At 51.0% G+C, this 14,460-nt stretch overlaps 1 protein-coding gene across 1 annotated transcript in view; it reads left to right on the plus strand.

Annotated features, from left to right (window-relative positions):
- Positions 1–356: 356 nt before the first annotated feature.
- The window catches only part of DNMT3B (DNA methyltransferase 3 beta), a 51,551-nt gene continuing 37,447 nt past the window's right edge, over positions 357–14,460 (plus strand). Inside the window, exon 1 of the mRNA XM_084854577.1 lies at positions 357–444. The gene's annotated coding sequence lies outside the window, so the exon portion shown is untranslated. The remainder of the gene's footprint in view (positions 445–14,460) is intronic.

Raw genomic sequence — 14,460 nt, forward strand, 5'->3', positions numbered from 1 at the left:
GCCTGAGCCCTACCTGCCCCGGAAGGCGCCTTCGCCGTCGGCCCCTGCGCGAGGCCGAGGGCCCTGGGGACGCCCCGGGGCGCCGGGAGGAGGCGCTGGCCGGCGGGTGGGAGGGCTCTGCCGGCGCCCCCGCCCGGCGCCCCGCCCCGCGGCCGGGGCCGGCGGGGAGGGTCAGGAGAGGCGCGGAGGGGGCCGGGGCCGGGGCCGGGCCCGGGGCGTGCTCGGCGGCCGATCCCCTCCCCCGGCGGCCCTGCCTAGGGGAGGGGTTGCCCGGCGGCGCAGCGCGGGTGAAGCCCGCCCAAGCGAACGCAGCGCCGCGCTTGTCAGTTTCCGATTCGAGACCCGGGAAAAGGTCTCGCCTGGCAGCCGGCGCGGGCCGGGCGCGCGGCGGGCGGAGCGGCGGCGCGGAGGCTCCGCGGCGGGAGGCCGGCCGGCGGCGGCGAGGTGAGCGGGCGCGGGCGGAGCGCGCCCGGCGGGCCGGCTCTTGCGGGCCGCGCGGAGGACGCGGCCGCGCCCGGGGGCGGCGGCGCCCAGGCCGGGGGACCCGCCGGGGCTTTGTCTGGCGGGCGAGGGGCGACCTGGGGCCGGGGCGGCGCCGGAGGGAGGCGCGCGCGCCGCGCCGGGCTCGTCGGGGTTCCTGGGGGCTGGAGGGGGGCCGCCGCCGCGCCGGGCGCCGCGGAGGGGCTGGGTGCCTCTCCGCGCCCCGCCTCGCCTCGCCTCGCCTCGATCTCCGCGGCGAGCGCTCGGCTGCCTGGAGGGTCGGGCTGGCCGGCGGCGTCCGCCAAGCGCCGCGAAGGATCGCGCCCGGGGGCTGGTCGGAAGGCGTGGAGCGCGCAGCTCGCGTCTCCTAGGCGAGTTTCCACGGAAGCCCCGCTGGGTTCAATGGGCTTACTCCCCAGGAAGCGTGCGCAGGACTCCGACCTGGGTCAGGTCGATGAGTTGACGCCAATGTTAGTTCTGCTTAGAGTAGACCCATTGAAATGAATGGGACTAAAGTCTCATTCATTGCAGCGGGTCTACTCTTAAGTAGGACTAACATTGGCGTCAACTCCCCCCGCTCCGCCTTTCGCTTCCACTGCGGCCGTCGGTCAACCTGTGAAACCTTCTCAATTGGCAAAGCGCTTTACCGACTTTACATTTGACCCTCCCAACAACCCTGTGAGGTAGCCTCGAGGACCCGAGGGGCTGCAGTCCTGTTCACAGTGCATTGGGGGTAAATCCCCTTGAGCGAATTGGAACTTACCTGTGAATAGATTCGTATCTGATCACAGAGCAAGCTCCAATTTCACACGCTGCGTACCTCCTCCCAACCCCCACCCGCCCCGTGACCCAGCAGCACAGCACTGCCATGAACTAGGGGTTTGAGCTCTCTAGGTTGGTGCCCCTCTCGTTATCCCCCCAGCCAGATCTCCCCTTGTGCCTTCTGCGTGGGAATGAGCTGGTTCGAAACAACACCAGAGCGCCTTCACCCAGCAGGGCAAAAGAATCGCCCATTCTTGCTGACTCCAATAGGACCAGCACGAAGATCCTGATTCCTAACAGCCTTCCCCAACCAGTGGCCTCCAGATGTGTTGGTATTGGGCTCCAGCCCCCATCACTCCCAGCCAGGCTGGCCATTTGGGATGATGACAGATTGAACCCAACACATCTGGTCATCCCCACGTCTGGGAAGGCTCTAAACAGGTGTGGGAAACACACAGCCTACAACTCATCATCCCTCGCCCTCGGCTCTGCTGGGCAGGGCTGGCTGGAGTTGTTGATCAAAACATCTGGAGGGCCACAAGTTGCGATCACTTTTATGGTTCCATTCAAAAAGGGGCAAATTTCTCGTTAGTCTTTTGCAGCAAAACCAGCAAAGCACTTTTGTAGCTCCTTAAAGACTGACAGATTTATTGGGGATTAGAGCTCCTTTCTGGTAGATGCAATAAATCTGTTTGTCTTTAAGTTGCCACAAGATTCTTTGTTGTAGATAAAGAGAGATCCCTGTATGTGGGGTGCTGGGCTGGTTAGAGTGGCTGTCTCTTTTACACTCAGTGCCATGTGCTGGGTGTCTTCTGGGAGAAAAAGTCCAGAGAAGTGTAGTCCACAGATACGTTTAGCAGCCCACTAGCCCAAACATGCCTATTTTAGTAATTTTTAGCCAGAAAAGGAAAAAAACAATCCTTAGGTACATATATACCAAGTCAGACCCTTGGTACATCTAGGCTGCAATTGTCAATACTGACTGGCATATTTTCTCCACGATTTCAGGCAGGATTCTTTCCTAGTCCTACCTGGAGAAGCCAGGGACTGAACCAGGCCTGCAGCCAGCCTAAAGTTGGAGGGGGCGGGGCTCAAAAAAGTAATTGGGGCTGTCCATCTGGTTTGCAGTCCTTTTAAAGACAAAATTGTAAACTTTTAAAAAATTATTTGTACAGAAATTTGGGGGGGGGTGAGAAAATTTAGGCTTGGACTGAATTGGGGACTTTCTGTGTGTGAAGCATGTGCTCTTCAACAGAGCCATTTCTTTTCCCTCATCTTGCAAGATTTGGGCAAATATTTTCATTAAGGTGTTAGTGGGGTGACCAGAACCATGGCTATCTTTCATGGCAAGACATGCAGGCAGAATGTACGGCCCTTGCCCATCGAGAAATCTCATTGAAGTCTATGGAACGTTTCCATCTACCAAGTGGCTTGACCATTGCAGATTGTGCCCTAAGTTCATATTTGCATCACTTGTTTCATTATTTATTTTGTAATATTGCAATCAGCCAATAAAGAGATTTAGTATAATCCCAGCATTCTCGGGTAATATTCTCAGTTATCCATAAATATGGATTAGCTAACTCTTGAATACTGTAAACATGCTTTTATTCACAACTAGTGTGGCTGAGACACAGGCTTTGTACCTGTTTATGGGATCATTTACACAATCCGTCATTCGTCTGAGCAGTGTATTGATGTTCTGGGAATGTGGGGAGGGGAAGGTTTGCAAAATAACTAAGGGTGCAATCCTATACATACTTAGGAAAAAAAACTCCTACTACTCCCAGTATTCCCCAGCCAGCATGGTTGGCTGGGGAATGCTGAGAGTTGGAGGAGTTTGTTCCCGTTTAAACATGCATAGGATTGGGCCCTAAGGGTCTGATTTAAAGGCTGCATGTAATTGTTCCAGGTGGCTGCCATCTTGGGTCCAAGGATTTACCGCCATGTGCTGGGCCATTCAGGAGCTGCATTTGCATGTGACTTGCATGATACTGCTGCAAATGTGAGTGGCCCCACATATGGAGTGAGCATCTTTTAAACAAGATGGCAGCCAAGGGGAACACATACGGGTATGTTCTTTTGGTGAGGTTTTGGCATATGCAGGTTGGGCCCACACAAAGGCTCTGAACAGGGGAGCATAGACGTGTGGAATTTCTTCAGATCAGGAAATGTCAAAAACTTCCCCACACTCCACAATTTGTGGCACAGCTGGGGAGAAAATGCGGGGTGTGTATCATGGTCTGCCTTTTTACCACTCTTTTAGCTGTGATGGTGTTGTGGCATTCACCTCTTTGGGGTATTTTTATATATTGTGTATCTTGTGACTGCTGCTCAGGTTGCAGCTGCGTGGGTGTGTCTCCACATGATAGTTTGATTTGCTCAAGCCAGGGACATGACTAGATTTCTCTGCTGTTGACTACTGTGCGCTTGATGACTGGTAGATGCATGTGGGAAACAAGTCCATGGAAAATGGTTGTACTTGAGGTGGTGTGAGGATATATGAAAACTCTTTATTTGTGGCAGCACGTTCCCGTCTGTGGCTTGCCGTCATTGAGCAACACATGCTATGGAGCATCCTGCAGTAATCTCTTTGTGCAGCAGCTCCTCACATGGTTGTGGTGATTTAATCCACACCATTGCAAAATCTTGAAAAAGGGGGGTTGCGTTGGCATGGCTGCGAGAGCTGAGTCTGCTTGGGGAGCCACTCCACACAAAGAGTGCACCACTCGGAGCTGTGCGCACCTGGTTGTGATTCAGCAGCAGGCACTCCTCAAGCTACATGTCTGAATTGCTTATAAGCCAGTGATATAGAGCATAGCGGAGGCTTTTAAAAAGACGCTTGAGAGGCCTAGGGGCTGAAAGTTCATTTGAGAAACCCCTTCCTTCTCTTCCCAGGGAGAGCGCACTGCCCACGTGTGAGGCCAGAGGCAATTGACCAAAGGGCCTGGGCGTGGTGATTCCCCCCTCCCAGTTTTGGACTAATTAGCATACCCAATGTGTAAAAAAGCTTTCCAGTTTGTATATCATTCTCAGCCAGAAGAAGATGTCTTGTTCTAACCTGAAAAGTGGTTCCTTGTTTTTGTTTTTTTAAACGACTGCTTGTGCCAACCTATGGCAAAACCACAACCGCTTGCCTTAGATTGTATCTCTCAGTCTTTGGGACTGGCTCATGTTTGCATCCAAAGGTGTGTGTCTTGAGTAGATATCAGCTGGTGGTTAGAGGCATCGAGGCTTTCCTGAGCCAGGGGAAGGAAGAGGAGAGGAGGGGGTCTCCAAACACCAAGCTGTAAAACAGAAGTTTCCTGGCGCTTGAGGCCTTCCGGTTATGACGTAATTGAAGAAAGAGGGTGAACAAGGGAAGGTGGGAGGGTGGGGAGAAACTCAGCCACATCCTCTGCTAGGATGGTGAGGTGAGGCGAGGAACTGGGAACTGTGTGTGTGTCGGGGGTGGGGAGGGTCTGGACAAACACCCATTAGTTAGCACTGGAGACTGTGGAGCTGGGCAGGAATTACGGAAGGAGAGAGATTATAGAAAGGACAAATTTTCACATTGCACATGGATGCTGCTAAGTGTAACACAGAGGCTTGGCCCAAGTTCCTGTTCTGAATGCCATGCGAGGCCCTAATTCAGAAGACAGTGCTTCTGAGTGTGTGGAAAGTTCCTTCACCATTAGTGAGAGATTCAGCCATGTTGGGATTAGGGGTCAGGTGTCACAGCTGTGGTAGTGTAGCAGCTAAGTGCCTGAGCGGTGAATCAGGAAGCCTGGGTTTCAAATCTTGTCCTAGCTACAAAGGCGCTAGCTGGCCTGGGGCAAGGGACAGCAGCTCTCAACATTTCCCATTCTCCATCCACAGTGCAATATGGAGATAATAATATTGACTCACATTGCAGGGCTGTTGTGAGGATGGCCAAGAATGTGAAATGCTCTGAACACTCTGAGGCAGGGGTGGGTAAAGTTCAGGCTTCTGGGAACTACTTCGTTTGTTTACTAGAACCCCACGATCTAAGCATGCACTTAGAATTAAAGAATTCTGAGCCCAGGATTTTGTTTTGAGCACCCAACTGTATGGTCTTCACAGTTCTTCCATACCCACATCCGCACCTGGCTGCTCCAAGCTTTCCTCATTTCAGCAGTATAATTTAGGGCCAGGGAGGAGGAAGCCATTTTTTTGCTGCTATTAAACAATTGGGAGTCAGAAATCCTTGCCGATCTGTTGGACATCACCTGGAGATCTAACAGTACATCAAGGTCCTGCTGCTATTTTATTTTTTAACATATGTGTGCCATTCTTCCAAAGGCTCAAGGCAAGAACAACAAAACCAATGAGGTAAAATTGAAATCACAGAGTTGGAAGGGACATCAAAAGTCATCAAAAGTCCAACCTCCGCTGATATAGGAAAAATTCTGCAGTTAGAAAAGCAAAACCAAGACACACTTGAAAATAACGCACTGCAGGATGACTAATGTCCACATTGTTAGGGATTTGTAACAAGACTGAATGGCAACAGTTTTCTTGTGAAAAAATCAACCATCACAGAAGTGTTTTTTGTTTTTGCCATCTGATACGTCTTTCAAGAAACCACTGTCAAATGTACTCATCCTTGTCCATGGGTGTGCACCCGGGCAATCTGTATATAAACACATAACTTGTAAATTGGATTCCAATAAAGATGCTTGAGTGGATGCAGCCAACAGAAACCTTTCCATAGAGACCCCTTTCCTTGCAGCTCTAACTGGTAAGAAGACTTCTCCTTCAGGCAATGGCTTGTTCATTGCATACTGTTGTATCCTCCAAGTTTTGGGAGCCAGTCCCCCTATAACTCTGATGTCATTGATTCAAATATGTATGCACAATCATATGTTTACATGCATACCTGCCTGTAGGCTTGGAAGCCCTAACTGTTGAAATAATCACATATGGCAAATCATGAGGATGTGCTCTCTGATTAAACTGGGGACATCTCTGCATGGTTCATGCTGACAGTTTGCAAGGAATTCCAAAATACAGTGTCAGCAGTGACAAGGGAACATTTGATATCCTATTTACATCTGGTGAGTGCCCCAAATTATAGAATCATGTTTGCCATAAGTGCGTGAGGTCACTCAGCCGTCAACAGTCTGCATTTTGGACATTCCCTGTAACTTATATAAGTGAGCAAATGGCAAAATGCTGTTTGTACACTGTTAGGGTAGAATTAGCTGTAGAAGATCTGGATAGCTCTGGTGCAGGGGGAAAAAGGGGAATGGCGTCATTCTATTAGCCTGGACTTGCACGTGGCTTGTGTCACTGCAGTTATACAGGAAGCAGCCATACAGCAGACATCCTTTGAAATGAGGGCAAAGATGGTTGTATCTCCTGGGACAGAGGTCATGGTATGTTATTACTGGGTGCTCTTAGCACTGAGAAGGAACTTGTTAGCCATTGCAGCTATAGAGATACCGATGGAGCAGAATTTAGATTCCTGAGACTTTGGTTTCTGTTCTGTAACCTGCATCGCTTTGTGTCGCCCACATGGCCTCCAACCTGACTGCTTTTCTCTGTTGGTACTATTGGCTCTCAGTTACTCCAGTCTCCACTTCTTGTCCAAAGATGCTAAATTCTGTTGCAAAGCTTGGTTGATTTGGTTTGAGGGCAAACCATGCAAATTAAGCACATGTGCATAATTGTTACTGATCTGCATAATTTAATGAGACTGTAGCTGCTGAGCTTTTTGAGTCCCTGGCCTTGTTTGGCCCTGGGCCTCCGCCTATAATCCTTAGCAGTGGCTGAGCTGGCGAGGGGTATTGTGCATATGTGTGGATTTGTGTGTGCCTTTGCCAATGGTATGAACAGAGGCCCACCAAATTTATTCAGACTTCAGAACAAAGCGGGATGGGGGGAGGGCTGATTCTGCCCTCCCCCTCCCTTTTCTGTCTTGATTAGCAATTTGGAACCAAATGGGTAAAGGAAGGGGTAATATTGGGGGGGGGAGTCTAGGGTTAAAAACAAGGGTGGGTTTTTAAGTTCAGCAGTGTGTGTATGTGGGGGGGGGGATAAGGGTTCCTGCTAGTAGAGGAGCAGGAAGAGATGGAGTGCTTCTTAAGGAACAGGTTCTGCTGCCACATCACCCTTTTTATTTGGAGGAAAACATCAGAAGAGCCCTGAAGCTGGGTCAGACCAAAGGCCCATCTCGTCCACTTTTGGTTCCCACGGTGGCCAACCAGGTGCCCCAAATGGGAAGCCCACCAGCAGGCCACACGCACACTTCAGCACCCTCCTGCTCATGCTCCCCAGCAGCGGGTATTGAGAGGCATATTGCCTACTGGATGTTATAGCCATCATGACTAGCAGCCATGCATAGCCTTGACCTCCATGAATTTGTCTAACCCCTTTTATTTAAAGTCATCCAAATTGTTGGCGATCGCCACATCTTTGTTTAATTTTTAAGGATGTGTTTAAAAGGTGTTTTTTTAATGTCCTTTTCCATGTTTTACCTCAGGAGAGGGCAACTTGTGGACCTCAAGATGTTTTGGCCCAAACCAAAATATCTGGAGGACTCCAAGGTGCCCTGTTTTAGTTGCTTTGATATTTATCTCTCCATTTCAAGTTATTTTAAATCATTGTTACTGCTTTTAAATTCTTTATATTTTTTATTATTGGCTTTATTTTGTGTGTGTTTTTTTTAAGTACTGGGCCAGACCATCGGTCCATCTGGCCCAGTGTTGTCAACACTGACTGTCAGCAGTGACTCTCCAGGGCTTCAGGCAGGGGTCTTTCCTTCTGCACGCAAAGCAGTTGCTCCACCACTGAGCTACAGCTCTGCTTCTTTCCTCTAAGCTGATGCCACTTAGTAAAGCAGGGGTGTGCAACTTGCGGTCTTCCGTATGTTCTGCTCTACAACTCCCATCAGCCCAAGCCAGTGGGGTGGGGTGATAGGGGTTGTAGGGCCAAAACATCTGGAGGGCCACAGGTTTCCCAGCTCTGTGGTAGAGGAAGGGAACTGGTCAGCGTTTAGTTGGAAAATCAATTTCTACCAAATCAAATTACCAAATTTCTACCAAATTAAATATTTAAAAAACTGTGGATGTTTTAAAAGTTTTTTTGAGCATCAGCCCTACCAGACACTGTTCTTGTGACTGAAACACACTGAAAGTTGCCAGCATTTTAACATCTTAATTGATGCTGGAACATGGCAGCAGCTGAACATTATGGACGACAGCTGGGTGTTGAAAAGTCAAATAAGAACGGCCCTTTTCAGGAACTTCAGAAATGTTTTATGGTTCACATGGAAAAGCCCAGTAGCAAAAAATATTGGTTATAAACAGTAAAGCTATACAGTTATTATCAGTCCGGCAGAATCAAATAGGAGGTGTTTTTTAATTGTCTGATTCATGTTTGAAGATGCTTTGTCAGGCATTATCCAGCAGAGACCATAGAGAGATGTAGCATAGAGTTGGAAGAGTTCATTGATTTGAACCCATGGAGTTGTAAAGGGAGGGCATTATGGAACTGAGGGGCTACTACTGAAAAGGCCTGCATAGAAACCAGTGAGTAGCGGAGAAACTGGCAGAACTATACAATGCATGTTTCTAAATATTCTTCAGGCCTTTATAATGAGCAACATTTGTTTCTTGCAGTAAGTTCATTTGAAGATCAGCCTCTGCCTAACCATTTTTGGAGGAAAGGCGGAATATACATAAAATATTTTTTTAAAAGAGGCGGATGATCAAAATATAAGTGAGTGCCTTGGGCTGAAGTAAGACTGGGAACTCCTGACCCCGGCCTTTCTCTCTTGGGCCATTTCTTCTCTGCTTTGGCAGGATATTAAAGCAGACAGACCTTGAGTTTGATCTTTGAAGTCAAGGCAATGAATGCAGAATCGGTCTACTTGCAAAGGTTTATCTGTTTCCTCAGCATTGGGGCCCACTGTTCCCTACCACAGTTTTCACAAGCTAGATGTTTGCAGACTGTCCAATGCTGTTGCTGATGGGATACTTACTTTCAGACAACTCGGCAAACGCAGCGCTTGCCGTGGCTGCTTTGCCACCAAGGGCTGGTCTTCGTTCCTTGTGCATGCTATGGGACAAGTACAAGAGGACAAGGTCAGCGCAGTCCTTCTCCTTCTGTGCCCACACCCATCCCAGGACCTGCCCCTCCCTTTTTCCTTCTGCTGGGCCTCCATGCAAACCCCAATTAAATGCTAAATTGCAAGCAATTATTTTTGCATCCCTGGTAACAGAGAGGCGGGCAACTCTGTAAGGACAAAAGTGTGGGATTAACTCTAAAGAAAGAGGGAGGAGCAAGGAAGTGGCAACAGGCCGGATTGCTGGCATAGGCTATTCACTGGGGCTCTGTGCTGCTTTCCCCCAAAGGTGACTGAGTTGCGACAGCTGACTTTCAGAAATCGGAACCTCCTTGTTTGAGTACATCACTGAGTACGAAGATAGAAAGAGGGCTAAGGTCCATGTCCCCCCACCCCCTTTTAAAAGTTCAATAGTTAAGAGCAGTGAGGTCTCATTTCTGGAGCTGGTGTGTTCCTAAAAGCAGGTGGTTTATTCTTTTCCCCCAGAGCGTAACGCTCCTGTTTATTCCTCTTTCTTCCAGCATGATTCATTCATTGAGCCAGCAAAGCCCTGGTCTTGTTGTGCATTGCCTGCACCTGCTCTTCGTTCTGTCCTAGAAGCTGCTGGTTTGGAGGGTGGGATACGGCCAGATCGGCCAATGAAGAAATAAGGACAATGGTGTGTCGAAAGAGCAGGTGCGCACACAGGCATGCTCGCCACTTTCCGACCGCCACATGGAGTGAGGACGTGCATGTGTGAAGGGCCCGTCCCGGATAGAACGTCCCTGGATGCAGCCTCCCTTTCACCTCAGCCCCAGTGTTCTTCAACATGCCTATGTGTGTTTACTTGGAGGTAGGCCAGCGGAGGCTGGTGGCTCCGATGTCAGTGGGGCGGTGAATCTGCTCTGGGTTTCAGTCAGAGCCAGTCAGCACTCTAGCGGAGACAGACTCATGGAGGACAAGACTATGCATGGCTGCTAGTCATGATGGCTATAACATCCAGTAGGCAGTATGCCTCTCAATACCCGCTGCTGGGGAACATGAGCAGGAGGGTGCTGAAGTGTGCGTGTGGCCTGCTGGTGGGCTTCCCATTTGGGGCACCTGGTTGGCCACTGTGGGAACCAAAAGTGGACAAGATGGGCCTTTGGTCTGACCGAGCTCAGGGCTCTCCTGATGTTTTCCTCCAAATAAAAAGGGTGATGTGGCAGGAGAGCAGAACCTGTTCCTTAAGAAGCACTCCATCTCTTCCTGCTCCGCTACTAGCAGGACCCCTTAGCACCCTCCCGCTCCTTTAGAGTTCTGACTGAACTCTGAATGAACTCTGACTGGTTCTGACTGGAACCCAGAGCAGACTCGCTGCCACCCTGGCATTGGAGCACCCAGTCTCCACTGAGGCAGGCTGCGCTGTGTCCGATGGGGCTGCACAGCCTTCCCCAACCTGGTGCCCTCCAGGTGTGCTGGACTGCGACTCCTCGCATCTGTAGCCAGTCCTGCTGGCTGGGGGGTGCTGGGACTTGCCATCCAGCCCATATGGAGGGCACCATGGCTGCCCATGTCAGTGTGTATAGGATTGAAGCCTCAATATAAAGACTTCGAATGCACAGCTTTCCAGAAGCCTGGGAGCCATGGAAGCTTCATTTGAACTGATCTTTTTGTGACTGACTGGTGAGGTTTAAGCTAGGCTTGTCCTGCTGGTGGTGACTGTGAAGGGGGAGAAGAAAGGAAATTGAGATTGATAGCATCGGCCCATGGAGGTCATGCTACCGTCTTTGGGAGGTTACTCAATGTGGGTCAAAACAGGAAGAAGTAACGCACTCAGGTGATGCAGCCCCTAAGCATTAAGTTAAACACACAGAGATCCAGCAATGAAGCATCTCCTGGCTAGTTAGAATCTGGAGTTTAAGCTTTCTACTAAACGCAGTCTACTCAGTAACACTGATCTAAGCTGCTGCTGCTACATCTGAGTCACTCAGAACGCAATCTCGTGCATATGTAGAAGCTGGCTGGGGAATGCTGGGAGTTGCAGGACTTCTTTCTGTCTCAACATGCATAAGATTTCAGCAGCTCAGGTTGAGCTGGGTTATCTTAACCTGTAAAGAATCGGAGGCCTTTCATACGCTTGCAGAGGGGCTGAGCTCTCGTGAAATGCTCCGTCTTGATCCAGCCTGCTCAGCTCTTGGAGAGCCGACCTCAACGGCCGATCAGCTGGCCAGGGAAGCTGCATGGAGGTGAAACCAACCTGGGGGAGGAAACGAGCCAGGCAGTCCTTTCAGTGCAGAAGGAAGATTAGCTCTCAGAACAGTTCAGTGTGAGGAGGCATCTGCCACTGATAGAACGGAGCCGGGTCTTGTGTCCTTTTTTCCTCTGGAGCAGGCGCCCCCCCGGCCTGGCCCTCCAGATGTGTTGGACTGTATCTTCCACAGGAGGTTAGTGCAACACATCTGGAGGGCACCAGGTTGGGGAAGACTGCTCTGGAGGATATTTGTCATGCCTCCCATAGTAGAGGCGATGTGCCTGTCTGTACCAGCTGTTGGGGAACATGAGTGAGAGCGGCTCATGCTCGTCATCCAGGCAGACAAGAAGTAACCGTCCATTCTTCCCCCCTCTGTTGGGTGGGCTTCCCTCTGGGGCACCTGGTTGGAGAGGCAGGATGCTGGACTGAATAGGCCTTTGGTCTGGTCTGGCAGGGCTCTTGGGTGCCTTGGGTGGTGGCACCACAATGCCAAGGAGTTCCTGTGGAATATTTTCACACCCCTGACTCTTCCCTTCTGCATTCATCTTCATGCTGACAAATCCCCGAACAACTGCTATGGAACGGCCCGGGTGCAGGGTGGGGAGCAACCTTGGCTCCGTGGTAGAGCTCACGCTTTGCATGCAGCAAGTCTCTGGTTCAGTCTTTGACCTCTCCGGTGGAGGGGGCAACCTTATGGCACCCGGACAGAGTCTGGGGGGCCATAGGATAGTTCATATTCTTGGATCCAAAGTTGGAGACACCACCCTGAACTCTGAATCTGAGCTCCCCTTCCCCTCCCCGTCACAGCCAGTGTGGAGAGAACCATGCCGGCTGCCTCTCTGAGTTCGCAAAGGCCTCCTTGGAGAGGAGGGAAAGGTGGGGTGCTGGTCGGCAGGGAGGGGAGGGAACTGGGGAGGCTGGCTCACTCTGTATCCCAGGCCTGCCCAGCCTCCTTCCCTCCCCCTCTGCAGAGCTCCAGCTTAGCCAAAATGCAGAGCAGGACAAGTAATTGCCTCTGCATTGGATGGCTGTAAGCCTCCAAGTTTGGGGGCTTAGAGCCATCCTAATAAGATTGCGCCCTAAAAGGATCAGGCAGCAGGTGATGGGAGGGTACTTTATCTGAGATCCTGAATTGCTGCTGCCAGTCACAGTAGACATCGTGCAGCCTCCTCTGAGGATCAGTGATTCGTGCAGCCTCCTCTGAGGATCAGTGATTCAGGTATGCCCCTTTGCATCAGGAACGTAGGAAGGATCCAGTCACACCTGATGCAGAGGCCGTTCCAGGATCACCTGCCCTGCAAAGGGAGCAGATTGGAAAGTGTCAGTCCTGAAGTAGTGAATCATACAGAGGCACAGCAGGCAATGCCTTTGTGCTTTGGGACAAGCTATTTGATTTGTCTTGGCACCTGATTTGGGCATTAGTGCCTGAATCCAAGACACTGTGTATACTCAGTCCTAAGAAAAGGCACTCTGCACATCGTCATGGGTAGTCTCTTCTGTTGGAGTACATCACACCTGCTGTGGCTGAGCCTGGGCATTGTAAGAAGGTTCAGGGCCACGGCTGGAGCTGGGTGTCTTACACATTCACGTTCCACATGAGGCATCTCAGGGGAGGGGGGGGGAGAAGAATGGACGGTTTCTTCTTGTCTGCCTGGATGACGAGCATGAGCCGCGGAGCAGAGTCTAGCAAGCCTGGGCAGCACCCACCAGCGATTGTGTCTTTGGAGCAGATGTGCAGGATCAATGAGACAAGCCGCTGGAGGGTTTACTCCACCCGGACAGGAGCGCAGGCCTTCTTCTTTTCCTTTGTCCGCTCTTTTGGTATGGAGGCTGTTGTGCTCCAGGGAGGGAGCACTGAACGCACAGTGGCTTAGGGAGGGCTTTAGAAGTGCAGAATGAGGACTTGGCCTGTTGGGGTTTGGAGGGTCATGAGCCTAAAAGCTGCAGAGTGTGGGACACACAAGTTTTTTGTTTGTTCTGTTGAGGGAGGAGAGGAGAGGAGAGGACCTGAACCCAATCACCACAACAAAAACACCCCTTGTCCCTGCTCCCTGTAATCGGCGGCTTGTCGGGGCATTTGGTGAATGCAGTCACAGAGCCTTTTTGCAGCCTGATCCTCACAGAGCCTTTTTGCAGCCTGATCCAGGCCCGGGGCATAGCCCAACACCTGTTTCCCTACACAGTGTGTTCCGGGCTTGTAGTGTTGTTCCCACGCAAGGCCTTTGTCTCGATCGGTGGGGACCATCTTTTTTGGCAAGTGTGCCACCAGTCACACCAGAGGCAGACATGCACACATGTGTGTGTGTGTGCGCACACAGAGTGTTCTGGGCTGTGGTTGCTGCTAGCCAGGCAACAACACAGCTGGACAGGCCTTCTGCATCTGCCACACCGAGGCTCACAGCCCTGCCCCCCAATCCCACCGCCACCGCTGCCATTTCATTCCTGATGTGTACCCAGCTCCCACTGCCAATGGTTGGGCCCTGTGGTTTCCCAATGGGTGTTCCAGTAGGTGCTCAGGGCTCCTTGGCATTTTTTCAGGGTTTCTTCAGTATGTAACATATATAGCAAAACATGAAATGGGTAGAGGGCTCAGACCATCGGTGGCCCAACTAGCCCAGTAGTGCCTACTCTGATGGCCAGTCCTCTACCCAAGCTTGCTTGCTTGCTTCCCCTAAAATTCAAACAACACCCCCCCCCCCAAATGGGCCCTGCAACAAAATATTGCAGTGTGGCATGCCCATGTTCAGGATGCTCCGTTCTATTTCCCTCCCCCTGACATGGTTTTCCATTCCCCGCCAAGCAGGCAGTCAGCATTACATGGGCACTGAGTATACACAGTTCTCATTGGGGGTTTTCCTTGTACATCTGTAAACAGCAGACTTCCGCCAAGCCTGCTGATACCTCCTTCTTCAGCATGAGTGTTGATATTTCGGTTCCA

The sequence above is a fragment of the Heloderma suspectum genome, chromosome 4, assembly GCF_057233095.1.
Source record: "Heloderma suspectum isolate Gila_16-S chromosome 4, 16-S_ref, whole genome shotgun sequence".
In the NCBI taxonomy this organism is placed as follows: domain Eukaryota; kingdom Metazoa; phylum Chordata; class Lepidosauria; order Squamata; family Helodermatidae; genus Heloderma; species Heloderma suspectum.